Genomic DNA, 14,036 nt, shown 5'->3' on the forward strand with positions numbered 1-14,036 from the left:
AGAGGCCACTCTGAAATCTGGGAAGCAGGGCTTCTGTGTTGCAGGCCTGTCCTGTCGGATGGGACAGGACACCAGTGGTTTATCTCTGGGGCCTCTGCTTATGATTGCCCTCAAGGGAGTCCGTGTGATCTTTGGTGAGAAGGAGGAACATCCTGTTTTGGAGGGGGAATGTATGTTGGCATTAGAACATTTTAAGTGTTTATTCCAGTACCCCTTCAGTCCAGGGTCTACCTGCCTTTCAGGAGAGGCCCTCCTCAAAGTCATCTTAGCAGCTCTGCTCCCAGGAGCCTGCACTATTTGTACCACTCGGTAATGTCCCCCCTTTAATTCCAGCTGTTGATCATTGCATTCCCCTTTTTGTTTTGGTCATTCTGGCTAGGAATTTATAAATTTTGTTGATCTTTTCAAAGAACCAATTTTTGACTTTATTTTTTTCCTATTGTTTGCTTTTGATTTCATTGATTTCCACTCCTATGTTTATTACTTCTTTTCTTCTGCTTACTTCGGGTTTAATTAGCTGGGGTTATTTCCTAAAGCTTCTTAAAGTGAAACTATAAATCATAGATTTGGCACCTTCTTTTCTAATATAGAGGTTTAAAGCTGCCAAATTCCCTCTAATGACCGTTTTTACTGCATACCACAAATTTTGCCCTATATGTATGTAGTTCAGTGATCAGCCAGAGATTAGGGCAGAGTTTCTATGCAGGTTGTGGAACTCTCCTTTCTGGGGAGTTCCCCCTCACTCTCCAGATGCTGCGCCATCCTCAGACTCAGATTTCTGGTTTTCTGTTTGATCTCTAGCCTCCCAATGTGGCACCAAATGAAGCCAGCTCTTAGGTGAGACCCATAAAAACAGGAAACTCACCTGGTACTATTTCCTGCTCCCACATATCAGCTCTCCTCCAACTTCTGCTTGTCTTTGGTCATTTTCCAGGGCCTTTAGAGGGTTGTTTTTTATATTTTGTCTAGAATCTATCACTTATTTCTGCAGGAGATGTTATGGACTGAATGTTTGTGTCCTGACAAAATTCGTATGTTGAAGCCCTAATCCTCAGTGTGATGTACATGGAGGTGGGGCTTTGGGAAGTCATGAGGGTGGGGCCTCCATGGTAGGATTAGTATCTTTATAGGAATTAGAAAAAACAAGAGTTCTCTTGCTCTCTTTCTCTCTATCATGTGACGACAGAGCAAGAAGGTGGCTGTCTGCAAGTAGGAAGAGAGCCCTTACCAGACATCAAATCTGCTGGCACATTGATCTTGGACTTTCACACCTCCAGAATTGTGATGAAATAAATGTTTGTTGGCTGGGTGCGGTGGCTCACACCTATAATCCCAGCACTTTGGGAGGCCAAGGCAGGTGGATCACCTGAGGTCAGGAGTTCAAGACCAGCCTGGCCAACATGGTGAAACCCTGCCCCTACCAAAAATAGAAAAATTAGCTGGGCGTTGTGGCATGCACATGTAGTCCCACCTACTTGGGAGGCTGAAACAGGAGAATTGCTTGAACTCAGGAGGCAGATGTTGCAGTGAGCCGAGATCGCACCACTGTACTCCAGCTTGGGCCACAGAGTGAGACTCTGTCTCAAAAAATAAATTAATTAAATAAATAAATAAATCGTGTTTGTTGTTTAAGCCACCAGTCCGTGGTGTTTGTGGTAGCAGCCTGAGCTAAGAGGAGGGCTGGTGTGGGAGGAGTTCTTCTGCCATGTGGAAAGTGGACACTTCACTGTTCATGCTAGTGTTGGCCACCTCGTGTCATTATATGCCACTGGGCCCCGCCTGGATTGTGAAGACTAAAAGGAGGCCTCTGGATCTTATGCCTCTTTAGAGCTTCTTAGGGTGCACTTAGTGAAGGGTTGCAGGCATTTTTAGCCAGGCTTTCACCCTGTGGCTTCAGCTGCCATGCACCCTGCATGCCTGGGGAGACCCACAGTCCATCTTCCTCCTGGGTGCCTCTTGCTGGAGACCCCAGGTGCCCTGTGGGCAGCATGATCACAACAGAACTTGCTGTCTTCCTCACCCCCTGCTCTACCAGTGTTCTGTTCACCTTTCTTTGGGGTAGAAACCTTCTTCCTCATACTTTAATTCCTCTTCATAAAGGAGCCTCTTTACGGCTGCTACTTGGGTTTCCGGTCTCATTGTGTCTTGTCTAAACCATGTGTTGTCCGCACGGTTTTCTTATCCTCATCTCTTGCGGTCTACTTTTAACACGGACAGAGACTGGCCTTAGGAAGAGGCAGTGCTGGATATTCATGTCCTTTGGTGAAACTCCGAGTGTCCCTCTGTTACTCAGAGGACAGCATCCAGATCCCTGACCGGATGTTTGGGGTCCTGTGGGTGTTGGCTCACCTGCCTTTTCTGGCCTCATTCCCTGTCACTCCTCACTCACTCTCGGCTCCAGCAAAGCAACAGCGCAGCTGCTCACAGGACAGCACCTAAGTGTACCAGGGCCTGCTCGGGGGCCGCACCCTGTGTGCTTTGCCCGCTTCTCTCCTGGGCGGCCCTGCCAGTCTTCTTTTTTTTTTTTTTTTGAGACATAGTCTCACTCTTTTGCTCAGGCTGGAGTGCGGTGGCGCAATCTCAGCTCACTGCAAGCTCCACCTCCCGGGTTCACGCCATTCTCCGGCCTCAGCCTCCCGTGTAGCTGGGACTACAGGTGCCCGCCACCGCGCCTGGCTAATTTTTTTGTATTTTTAGTAGAGACAGGGTTTCACTGTGTTAGCCAGGATGGTCTCGATCTCCTGACCTCTTGATCCGCCCTCCTCGGCCTCCCAAAGTGCTGAGATTACAGGCATAAGCCACCGTACCCGGCCAGCCCTGCCAGCCTTTAACTAGCGTGCTGCCTCCTCTCCAGGCCTCACCCAATCCTTCTAAGGCAGTGTTGGGCAAGCTTGCCTCTTCTGCCACCTCTGTGATATTTTAAGTGCTGTATTGCAATTAGTTTTATGTCTCTCTCCTCGATGTAAGTGATGAGTGGAGACCTTGTTTCATCTATCTCAGTGCCCACAACACCTTGTACACAGCAGGGCTCAGCAGAACACGCTTAAATTAACAGAGGTCTCTCCTGGGGCTGTAGGCGATCAGCCCCAGGCTGATATCTGGTGCGGTGGAAAATGTGCGTGTTTACGGTTGGACTCAGAAGATGGGCCCTGTGTCCCCCAAGCTGGGAAACAGGCTCATACTCAATATGTGTGCTTCAGAATTGTTCTAAATTTCCGTGCGAAAGGGGAGACTCTGCCAATACTGAAGAATGGAAAACTCAAGCCATCCTTTACCCCCAACTCCTGCCATCAAGAAGAAGAGTGTGTTTGGTTTAATGTCTGGATGAGAAGATCGTTGGTCTCAGGTGAGCAGTGAGCATGTAATCTGTGTGCTGAGTGAGGAGTGCGAGGGGCTAACTCAGTGGGTGTGGTAGCTGTCACTGTTTTGGGATCTTCCCTGGAGCAAGGGATAAAAAGATGGGATAAATGCTTTTCAAATATGTCTAAAAATATTTGGCCAACAGGTGTTGATTAAAGAAGAGGAAAAAAAAGGACTTAACAATTATTCAGCTCTTATGAGGTGCCAGGAGCTTTTCACACTTGATGCTGTTAGTCCTTTCCCCAGTATAGATAGAGAAACTGAGGCTCAGAGAGGCAAGGTGGCTCTGCCAGGGCCACACACTTAGCAAGATTCAGAATTGGGATTCAAAACGAGGTCTCTCTGGCTATAAGTATCTAATGAAATAGTTAATGTATATGATGGCTTATCTAGGACTTATTGTAGGCTGTTGAATGAATATCTCCTGTCTCTTCCTCTCTCCAGAACCTTACTGCCTTTTCTTATTCTAAGTTAGCCTTATCCAGGGGTGGTGTCCATGGTTCAGCAATGGCAGAGCACCTTCATCTGCAGGCTTGGTGGGCGCCGTCTCTACCATCTCCATAACATCCCACTCAGTGCCAGTTATCCAGTAGCTGCTTTTGAATATTTGTGGAATAGATGATGAAAGCTGGCAAGATCCTTCCTGCAAACTTGTGCTGCTTGTTTCCTGCTTAAACCTCTCAGATTCTGAGCCGTGAAGTCCTCAAGGCCTGTTTTACAAAGGAAGAATGGTATTCTTTCTTGCCTTTGCCAAGAGGAAGATACACGAAGACTGGAGAGTCTTTTGGTTCTTAGAATTGCTGCCATCTTCATGTGTCATTGTGCTTTACTTACTATTTCCACTTTGTAGCATCTTTGGAAACAGGACTCAAGTAATGCCTCCTGGTGGTCTGACCCAGAGAAAGGGGGAGGGCTGGTGTGGGACCAGAAATTATTAGAGCCAGCTGAGTTAGGGCCACCACACCCCTTCTCAGAAGGAGAAGGGACCACAAGAGGGGAATTTCTCCCCCAGCCAAGGTCTACAGATATGGAAAGGGTGGGGAGGACCTCACATTAGCCCCTTGCCTTCACAGTCATCACTTTGGGTTATGCACTTTGCAGATACAGCCCTCGTATTGTGCTAGATGCTCCCCAAGTGGCTAAGAAAGTTACGAGGAGGAATGAGGCACATAGTGACACAGTATTCATAGGCAGTAGGAAGTAGTCTGTTGCATGTGTGCATGCATGTGCCCACATGCCACTTGCATGCACATGCACACACACGTACATGCATATGTGCACATGCTCATACATATGTCTCTCAGCGCTCAAAGCAGAGTAAAAGCCCTGTACTCTAAGGACTTGTTAGTTAAGGAGCCATATTAGGGAGACAGTTTCCTCCCGAAGTTGGGGGTACATTTCATATACTGTGACTGGCTCCGCCCCCTTCAGGACACCTTGCCTCCTTCCTTGGCACGGGTACAGACACTCAGCTCTTTCCAGAAACTCAATACCTCCCTGAAAGACAGAAGATTTGCCACTTCTAAAGATCTGCATAAATGTGTTAAATTTGAAAACAGTTTCTAAACAATATTTTGAACAAGAGCAGCTTTGTTAGAATCATTCACACAGTGCTTTGCACGCGATATGTCTTTGATGGAGACCTACTGGGAAGCAGTGTGGCGAGTGGGAAGAATGTGGGCTTCGCAACTATGTAGACCTACGAAAGTCCAGCCTTGCTGTCTGATAGCTATGCCATCTTGAGTTCAGGGCCCTTGTCTAGCATCCACTCAATACTTAGTGGTATAATAATGATGAGTCCTTGGAGAATAAATATACAACCTCTCGAGAAGATTGTTGAAAATTACAGCACTGTATTTGCTGGCCTGTGTTTTGCTTTTGTTAGAATTACCAATAATGTTACTTAATTATTCATCATATGTGTGAAATAATGAATGTATCTTGAAAGTGTAAATTCAGTTCAACATATATTTGTGCATCATGTGCCTACCAAGTTTCATGCCAGGCGTGGGGACACCAACAGAAGTGACTCAGGGCTACTGCTTTCATGAAGCCCCTGTATCTGCAGGGGGATCAATAGCTATAGACCAATTAGTATAAGAATAATTAGAATAATTATAGGATATATTTAAGTGCTATGGGAGTACAGATAGATGATACAGTTCTGTTTGGATGGAGAGAGAAGAGAAAATAAGTCATTCAGGGATTTTGATTATAGCCATAGAAACCAGCTCTGGCTATCATAAGCAGAGGGAATTAATTGGAAAGTTGTTGGGGGCTCGCCTGTGGGTGTGGAGCTGGAGGGCCAGGCCTGGGGAATGGGCCAGAAGCAGGGGAGCTCCTAGGTCATGAAGCCCTACCAGTTGCATCATTGTACTCTTGCTACTACTGCTGTTGCTGTGGTCTCCGTCAAGCCAATCTCTATCAGTCCCTCCTTTCTGTGTCATTTATTCAGGGTTCAGTTTTGTGTGATGATGACTATCTGAGTCCAAGTGGGATGCCTATCCCTGGCTACTTCAGGACAGAAAGAACATACATATCTGATCTCCACTTAGATATAGGACAGCTTCCTACTTGGAAATTGGACAGAACCTCCCCAAGACTCCAACACGGGATTTAATAGGGTGCTGAAGGAAGCGTTGACTGGGTCCTTGACAGTCGGCAACAGCAGAGCACTTGGGCAGGCAGGGTATAGAAAAAGAGACATTTCTGGCAAAGAACAGTAGGAGCTAGAAGCACAGGCCCTGGAAGCCCTGGTGTGTCTGGAGGAATAAGAGCTCCGCTGTGCCATGGGCAGTATTTGTAGCTGGTTGAGACTAGGTCAAGGAAAAGTGTTTTTCCAGTTTCTAATATCCATTCTCCAGAGAAGTAGCCCGGGTGGGAGATCCTAGATGGATCCACAAACAGTTGGAACAGATTTCTGACCAGCCTCTGGGGCCTCTGAGGGGCCCCTGAGAGCTTAACTGATGGAGATGGCCCAGTGAGCCCCACCCTAGCTGCAGGCCAACAGTTCCCTATTCTCCAGTGTTGTCCTCTTATCCCAGGTGTAGGTGCCAACAGCAGAGGCAGGACAGTGCTCCCCACATAGCCCCGATCCCTCCAGTAGGTGTGGGGCGCCTGCCTGCCTGCCTGACATCGTTACGGGCTGAGGGTGTGACAGTGGCCAGGCAGCTTGTTCTCTGGTCAGGTAGGGGCCACTTCTCTGACTCCCTTAACCTCACGGCTCTCCAAAGAACCTTTCTGATTCATGGGCTTACAATCCCTGAGGTCTGAAGTGCCATCAGAGTGGGGCTGGGAGGAGTGGGGATTCTCTGGGCATGGAAGACCACACACACCTGGCCGGCTCTGCTCAGTTCATGAATTTCCCACCTGGAGACTGGGCAGTTCATCACTCTTGTTCTCTGTAAGGAACTATAGGTCTGTTGCTGGTCATGTTTGAGCAACTTCTCTGAACTCTTACTGTTTGGAGCTGCAGTGAGAAGCAGCAGGCAGCAGAGCTGAATCACTGGCTCCTTTTCTCCCTCCCCATCTCTCTCTTTTCAGTCTGCAGATTTAGAAGCATGAGTAAGCTCTGCTTTACCCGACTCTTGCTTATTTCAAGCGGCATGCTGTTATCCTGTACCTAAAGACAGCCCTTGCCTCCCTCACAGGCAGGGATTCTGTTCTCCAGCATTACTTTTTAAAAGGTGTTCAGCTAGAAAATCGCATATTATTTCTTCTGTAAAGGTTTCTCCTTGCCACCTTTCCGTAGCTACAGCTGTCACAACCACAGTTAATATTTTGTGTGCCTGTACATGTGAGTGCATGGTGTGGGAAGGGAGATAATCAGTCTGTCCTCTTGGGCAGCAGCCTTCCAGTTCAGCTTTTATGAGCTGGATTTAAAAAATAAATAAATAGATCATATCGCTGTCTTGCTCAGAGCTCTCCAGTGGCCCCTGTGCTCATAGAAGGCAGTGCACCACCTCACCAGGGCTGCAAGGCCCTGCGCCGTTAGGCCCCAGCCTGTTTTTCATGCTGCGTCTCACCACTCCCCTACTCCACTCCCAGGTATTTGTTATGGTGTTTGTTATGTCCCTCGAATATGTCACGTTTGTTCCCACTCAGAGGCCTTTGCATTGGTTTTTTCAGCTAGGAATGAACTTCCCCAAGATCTTCGTGGCCTTCTATCCTGTCATGCAGCTCTCAGCTCAAATGTCACCTCCTGAGAGGGACCTTCTCTGGTCATTCCCTATGAATGAGTCCTCACCCCTGCCTCTCTGGACCGCCACTCTGTTCTTCACAGCCCTTCATCACCATCTGACACCACATTCACTCATTAATTTATGGTCATCTGTCCATCCTTTCCTGTGTGTCTCACTCATCGCAGGATCCCAGGCTTTTAGAACTGTCCTGGTTCCACAAGCATTCAGTACAATTTTGGTACTGAAGACAGTGCACACAAGAGTGAAACAGCAGTGGGGACACTGACCGGGAGAGGCAAGGTGCTGTAGCAGAGATTGTGCGGAGATGCTAAGAGGAGAGAGGGCGTCTGCAGGGATACGGAGGTGCTGGCTGAGCTAGGTGTGCCTGTGTAGACCAGGGCTCAGTTGTTCTGCCTGGGCCAGGCTGGCTCTGCTCTGGAGGAACAAAATTCATGGCACATGCCCAGGAAGACAGTGCGCTGAGGATGTCGACAGGTAAGGACTGTTGGACGCCAGGAGCAAGTATAGGGGACTGGCCTGCTCTTCCTGAGGAGAAATGGACATCACTTTGGGCTTTCACCGGTCCAAGCCCCCTTGTGGTTAATTGTTACTCTGTGCAAATCTGGGGTTCCTCCCAGCCCTCCACTAAAGGGAATTGTGCGCCAGAGTGGCTCTACATTTCATTTCCGACCTTATCATCCTTGTGCCCTAGAACTTTATTAGACATTGCAGAGATGATATCATGATGTCTTAAGATAGCCTTGCTTGGAAAATTATACCAGGTAGGATCTTATTACACCAGGAGATGAAGCCCATTACTTTAAAACTTTACCTCTGCCATGTATTGATTATGTGGCTCTGGGTGACTTCATTACTCTGTGCCTCGTTTTTCTTGCCTTTAAAGTGGGTTTAGCCTGGGTGTGGTGGCTCACCCTGTAATTCTAGCACTTTAAGACGACAAGGCAGGAGGATTACTTGAGCCCAGGAGTTCAGCACCAGCCTAGGCAACATAGTGAGACCCCATTTCACCAAAATTTAAAAAATTAGCCAAGCATGGTGTGTTTGTAGTCCAAGCTACTCGGGAGGCTGAAGTGGGAGGATGGCTTGTGCCCAGGAGGTCGAGGCTGCGGTGAGCCAAGATCATGCTATTGTACTTTAGCCTGGGTGGCAGAGCAAGACCCTGTCTCATTCATTCATACATTCATTCATTCATACATACATATATACATAGTGTTTAATAATATCTATTTCACTAGGTTATTGTATAAGTTAATGGAACACTTAAGGAATTATTTACTGACTGGTAATAAATGGTCACTGTTGCTTTTATAGGTTCATGCCTGATTGTTTCATGAGGTGTCACTGATTCTTGTTTTGTCATGACCAAGATTATACTTTTGCCCTGACCAATATCTAGGTGTTGCTAAGAGGAAGGAAGGCTGCAGAGAATGTGGTACTTATTGGATAAAATGTGTCAGACATACACAGAGTTAACCGTCCCTGAGCATTTCCACTGTCTCCTTCCCTGCTGTCTTGTTCTTTTCTTACTTGGGCAACACGGAGGAGAGCAGGCTCTGGTTGCCTGGGAGGCCATCTGTCCTGTGATCCCTCACACCTGAAGCCTCCGTTCCCTCATTCTCCCAGCCATGGGCACCACGTCCACAGTGCAGATGGGGCGGGGGAGCAGTGTCAGCACTGCAGCCTGCAGGTGGAGATTTGGAAGAAAGCAGCATGAGCAGACACAAGCCTTCAGAACGAGACCAATTTTCATGAGGCTTTCCCTGGTAATAAAAGGAAATGGGGGCTGCAGAGAGCCTACAGTATTTCAGCAGATGGTCTTGTAATAGAATGTTTTTTCAAAGTTTCCTTGTGAGGCATCAGTGACTCTTGGAAAATTTGTATCGTGTAATGAGGAACAAAGACATGGCTTTGAGCATCCCTCTTCTTGGCATGTTTCTGAGTTGCCTCTCCCTCCTGGCACAGGTAGGTGGTTTTGGAAAGTGAGGAAGATGACCCTAGAGAAGCAGCCTCTCCTGATTTTTCTGTGCCTTCGAAGGAGCTGGGACTTGGTCCTAGGGTCAACAATGCCTGTTCAGCTCTGCCCCTCCTCACTCTTCCACGCTTGGGCCTCAGCAGGACCCATTTGATGTCAGTGAAGGAAGGTCTGCATTTCTGCAGTCCCTTAATCAGCTGCATCTCCCTCTGAATTGTGCCAACCTCATGGAATGGTGTGCACCTGTCCAAGCTGGCTTATGGAAGGAAGGGAGGGATGGATTCTTGGTGATAGTTTCTTCTTCAGACTCATAGTAGACAAGCCCAAGCATTGAGAACACCTACAGCAGGGCAGAATCACAGCAAACCCTTATGGCAGCCCTATGAGGAAACTGAGCCACAGAGAAATTGCAAATAATTGTTAGAGCCAGAATTTGAACCCAAGCCTCTTAAACATCACAGTGTACTGTACTGCCTTAATGATTAGCATCTCCTTTTCCCAAAATCAACTTCTCAGCATCATTCATTTTATTCCTTCTTTTTTCCTTTTTTTTTTTGAGACAGTCTTGCTCTGTTGCTCAGCCCGGCATGCAGTGACATTATCATAGCTCACTGTGGCTTCCACTTCCTGGGCTCAAGTGATCCTCCTGCCTCAGCCTCCTGAGTAGCTGGGGCTACAGGCATGCACCACTATGCCCAGCTAATTTTTAATAGTAGAGATAAGGTCTCACTACATTGCCTGAGCTGGTCTTGAACTCCTGAGCTCAAGTGATCCTCTTGCCTTGGCCTCTGAAAATGCTGGGATTATAGACGTGAGCCACTATGCCTGGCCATTTTATTCTTGTAGGGAATATTTACTCTGTGTCACTGGGAATAAAGTGGTAACACAATTTAGCCCCTAGCCTCCAGCCTCCAGGAATTTATGGTTTAGGAAGAGTACAAGAAGGTAAACAGAAAAATGAACATAAAATTTGTTCTTTGGACATCTCTCTGTATAAACACAAGAACATACCTATGCCAAGTTGGCATCTGGCAATAATTTGGAAATTTATATGACCATATATCCACATGCTAAATACTGTATTAGCTGTGGGAATGTATGTAGCTGTGTGTAGATGACATACAAGTATAAGGTGCACTAATTTCATTTATCATTACAACATAGGTAGACATAGTTCTCATTTTCGGCCGGAACCTGGAGGGATCATTGTGCTTTCCTCCCTCCCTTCCCTGCTGCATCTAATCAGTCAGTCTTCTCCTGTTGAACCCCCTCACCCCACAACCCAGCCTCAGTTCAGTCCTTGTCATACTCCCCAACCTGGATTACTGCATCAGCTCTCTCACTGGTCTCCCCACCTCAGGCCTTTTTTTCTTAATATTTTGATAACTGTATTTCAATATAATTCGTTTCTTTGGTAATCTTATGTATTTTTAACATCTTTATTGAGATATTCATAAACCATGAAATCACCCATTTAAAGCACACATTTCCATGGTTTTTAGTGTATTCACTGAGTTGTGCAGCCATTGCCACAATTTAAGTTTAGGACATTTTCATCACCTGGATGGAAACCCTGCTCCCATTAATAGTCACTTCCCATCACCCCTGCCTCGGCCCCCAGGTCTTGGCAAGCACTCATCTGTTTTCTATCTCTATGTGTTTGCCTAATCTGGACATTTCATATTAATGGAATCATATACTATGTGGCCTTTCGTGTCTGGCTTCTTTCACTTAGCGTAACGTTTTCAAGGTTAATTTATGTTGTAGCATGTATTAGTACTTCATTGTTTTTTCTGGCTGAATGATATTCCATTATATAGATATACCATGTTTTAAAATTCATCTGTTAGTTGATGGACATTTAGGGGCTAAGTGTAGGGGAAGGTGGGAGCTGCCTGCTGTTGGACACAGAGTTTCTTTTAGGGGTGACGAAAATGTTCTAAAATGAGATAGTTGTGATGATTGCACAACTTTGTGAATGTATTAAAACGCACTGCATTATAGATTTTAAAAGGGTTTATGATATGTGAATTATATTTCAATAAAAAATCTAAAAACACATTTTAGAAAGAACTCTGACAGTTATTAATACCATAGATGAACATATTAAGAGGGAGGGAAGACAGGTGTAATGAAGGAAGATAAAACACTGATACTGACATATAACATCCCAGGGCACCTCAGGATCAGTTCCAAGTGTGGAGATTAGCCCATATCATCTCAAAGTTATATTTGTCCTTGAGATATGCCTTTTTATATTAAAAATCTGTTATCTAATATGGTCATGGATAGGTATATTTTCTTTTCGGATTAAATATTTAATAACACTTTTATTATGAAAATAATTCTTGGCTGCCATTTATTTTGAAGAAAATTATAGTGTACCAAATATTTGTTTAGTACTTTATGTGTATGATCTTATTTAACTTCACTGCAACCTCATGAAATAGAGATTATATTAATTTCTCCGTTGTATGGGTTAGGAAACTCTGGCATAGAGAAGTTCTTTATTTATTTATTTATTTATTTTAATTTATTTTTTTATTATACTTTAAGTTTTAGGGTACATGTGCACATTGTGCAGGTTAGTTACATATGTATACATGCACCATGCTGGTGCGCTGCACCCACTAACTCGTCACCTAGCATTAGATATATCTCCCGATGCTATCCCTCCCCCCTCCCCCCACCCCACAACAGTCCCCAGAGTGTGATATTCCCCTTCCTGTGTCCATGTGATCTCATTGTTCAGTTCCCACCTATGAGTGAGAATATGCGGTGTTTGGTTTTTTGTTCTTGTGATAGCTCACTGAGAATGATGATTTCCAATTTCATCCATGTCCCTACAAAGGACATGCACTCATCATTTTTTATGGCTGCATAGTATTCCATGGTGTATATGTGCCACATTTTCTTAATCCAGTCTATCATTGTTGGACATTTGGGTTGGTTCCAAGTCTTTGCTATTGTGAATAATGCCGCAAGAGAAGTTCTGACTTGACCACGGTCACTCAAGTAGGAAGTGACAGATCTAGTATTCAAATCTAACTTTTTCTGAGTCTAAAGCCTGTTCCCTTAAGCCCTTACTCTTTATTATTTTTTAAAATTAGAGTGCATTATCATTAATCTAAAGTGAGGGCTGTGAGGAACATAATTTAGACCCATCATGGATCTTGCAGGGTTTTGACGATCTCACTATAACCATCATTTATCTTTCCATAGGCATGATCTAGTGCCTTAGTACTCAAAGTAACATTACCTAGGCTGGGCGTGGTTGCTCATGCCTGTAATCCCAGCACTTTGGGAGGCCAAGGTGGGAGGATCGCTTAACCCCAGGAGTTTGAGATCAGCCCAGCAACATAGGGAGACCCTGTCTTTCCAAAAAAAAAAAAAATTTTTTTAAATTAACTGGGCATTGTGGCATGTGCCTGTTATCCCAGCTACTAGGAGGCTGAGGTGGGAAGATCGCTTGAGCCCAGGAAGTTGGGGCTGCAGTGAGCTGTGATCATGCCACTAAACTTCAGCCTGGGTGAAGGAGCAAGACCTTGCCTCAAAACAAAACAAAACAAAACAAAACCATTGCTTGGGAATGTTGGAAATGTTTAATCTAGTCCAGGCGTAATGGCTCACACTTGTAATCCCAACACTTTGGGAGGCCTAGGTGGGAGGATGGCTTAAGCCCAGGAGTTCAAGACCAGCCCGGGCAACAAAATGCGATCCCATCTCTACCAAAAATAAAAGTAAAAAATTAGCCAGGCATGGCAGCATGCGCCTGTAGTACCAGCTACTCCGGAGGCTGAGGTGGAAGTATCACTTAAGCCCAGGAGATCAAGGCTGCAGTCAACCAAGGTCACGTCACAGGACATTTCTTGGAGGACAGAGTGAGACTCTGTCTTTTTTTTTAAAAAAAAAGAACTATTTAACCCTGGGCCCATCCCAGACCCAAAGAATCTTGGGCCCAATTTTGATGAGTCTAGACTAATCTAGAAGCTAGGATCTGCCTTTTATCAAAATACTGGGTGATTCAAATGCACTTTAAACATTTGAGAAGCATGGTTATAATACATGTTCTTAGATTAGTTCAGTTTGGTGATCCACCAATGATTTTTACATTGTCAAAGCACACAGCTCAGGATGGAATGACGTGGTCCCCAAATGTGAGGTTGCTGACCTGGGAGTCAGGAATCTGTCTTTGTAGTCCTGCTCTTGTGTGATAATGCAGCAAGTCACTTAATCTGAATCCTATTTTATTCATATATGAAATGAATAATTTGCTTAAATCTCAATTTTGCATTTAAGTACATTTACCTCACAGATACCGCATCAGCTGTATCACACATTTTTTTAAACGTAGAACTTTTATTCTTGTAATTTTGAAATTTCTATCATTATTTTATCTTAGCCCACAAATTATTTAAGAAGACATTTCACCACAACTCATTTTAACTGTCCTTTTCATTGCACTGAAATTCTTTTTTTTTTTTTTTTTTTTTTTTTGGTGG

At 45.2% G+C, this 14,036-nt stretch overlaps 1 protein-coding gene and 1 pseudogene across 11 annotated transcripts in view; one reads left to right on the plus strand and one right to left on the minus strand.

Annotated features, from left to right (window-relative positions):
* The window catches only part of CHCHD6 (coiled-coil-helix-coiled-coil-helix domain containing 6), a 249,715-nt gene that overhangs the window by 119,441 nt on the left and 116,238 nt on the right, over positions 1-14,036 (plus strand). The window lies entirely within an intron of this gene.
* The window catches only part of LOC109026081 (protein RCC2-like), a 78,463-nt pseudogene that overhangs the window by 57,167 nt on the left and 7,260 nt on the right, over positions 1-14,036 (minus strand).

This window comes from Gorilla gorilla, chromosome 2, assembly GCF_029281585.2.
Source record: "Gorilla gorilla gorilla isolate KB3781 chromosome 2, NHGRI_mGorGor1-v2.1_pri, whole genome shotgun sequence".
Taxonomy (NCBI): Eukaryota; Metazoa; Chordata; class Mammalia; order Primates; family Hominidae; genus Gorilla; species Gorilla gorilla.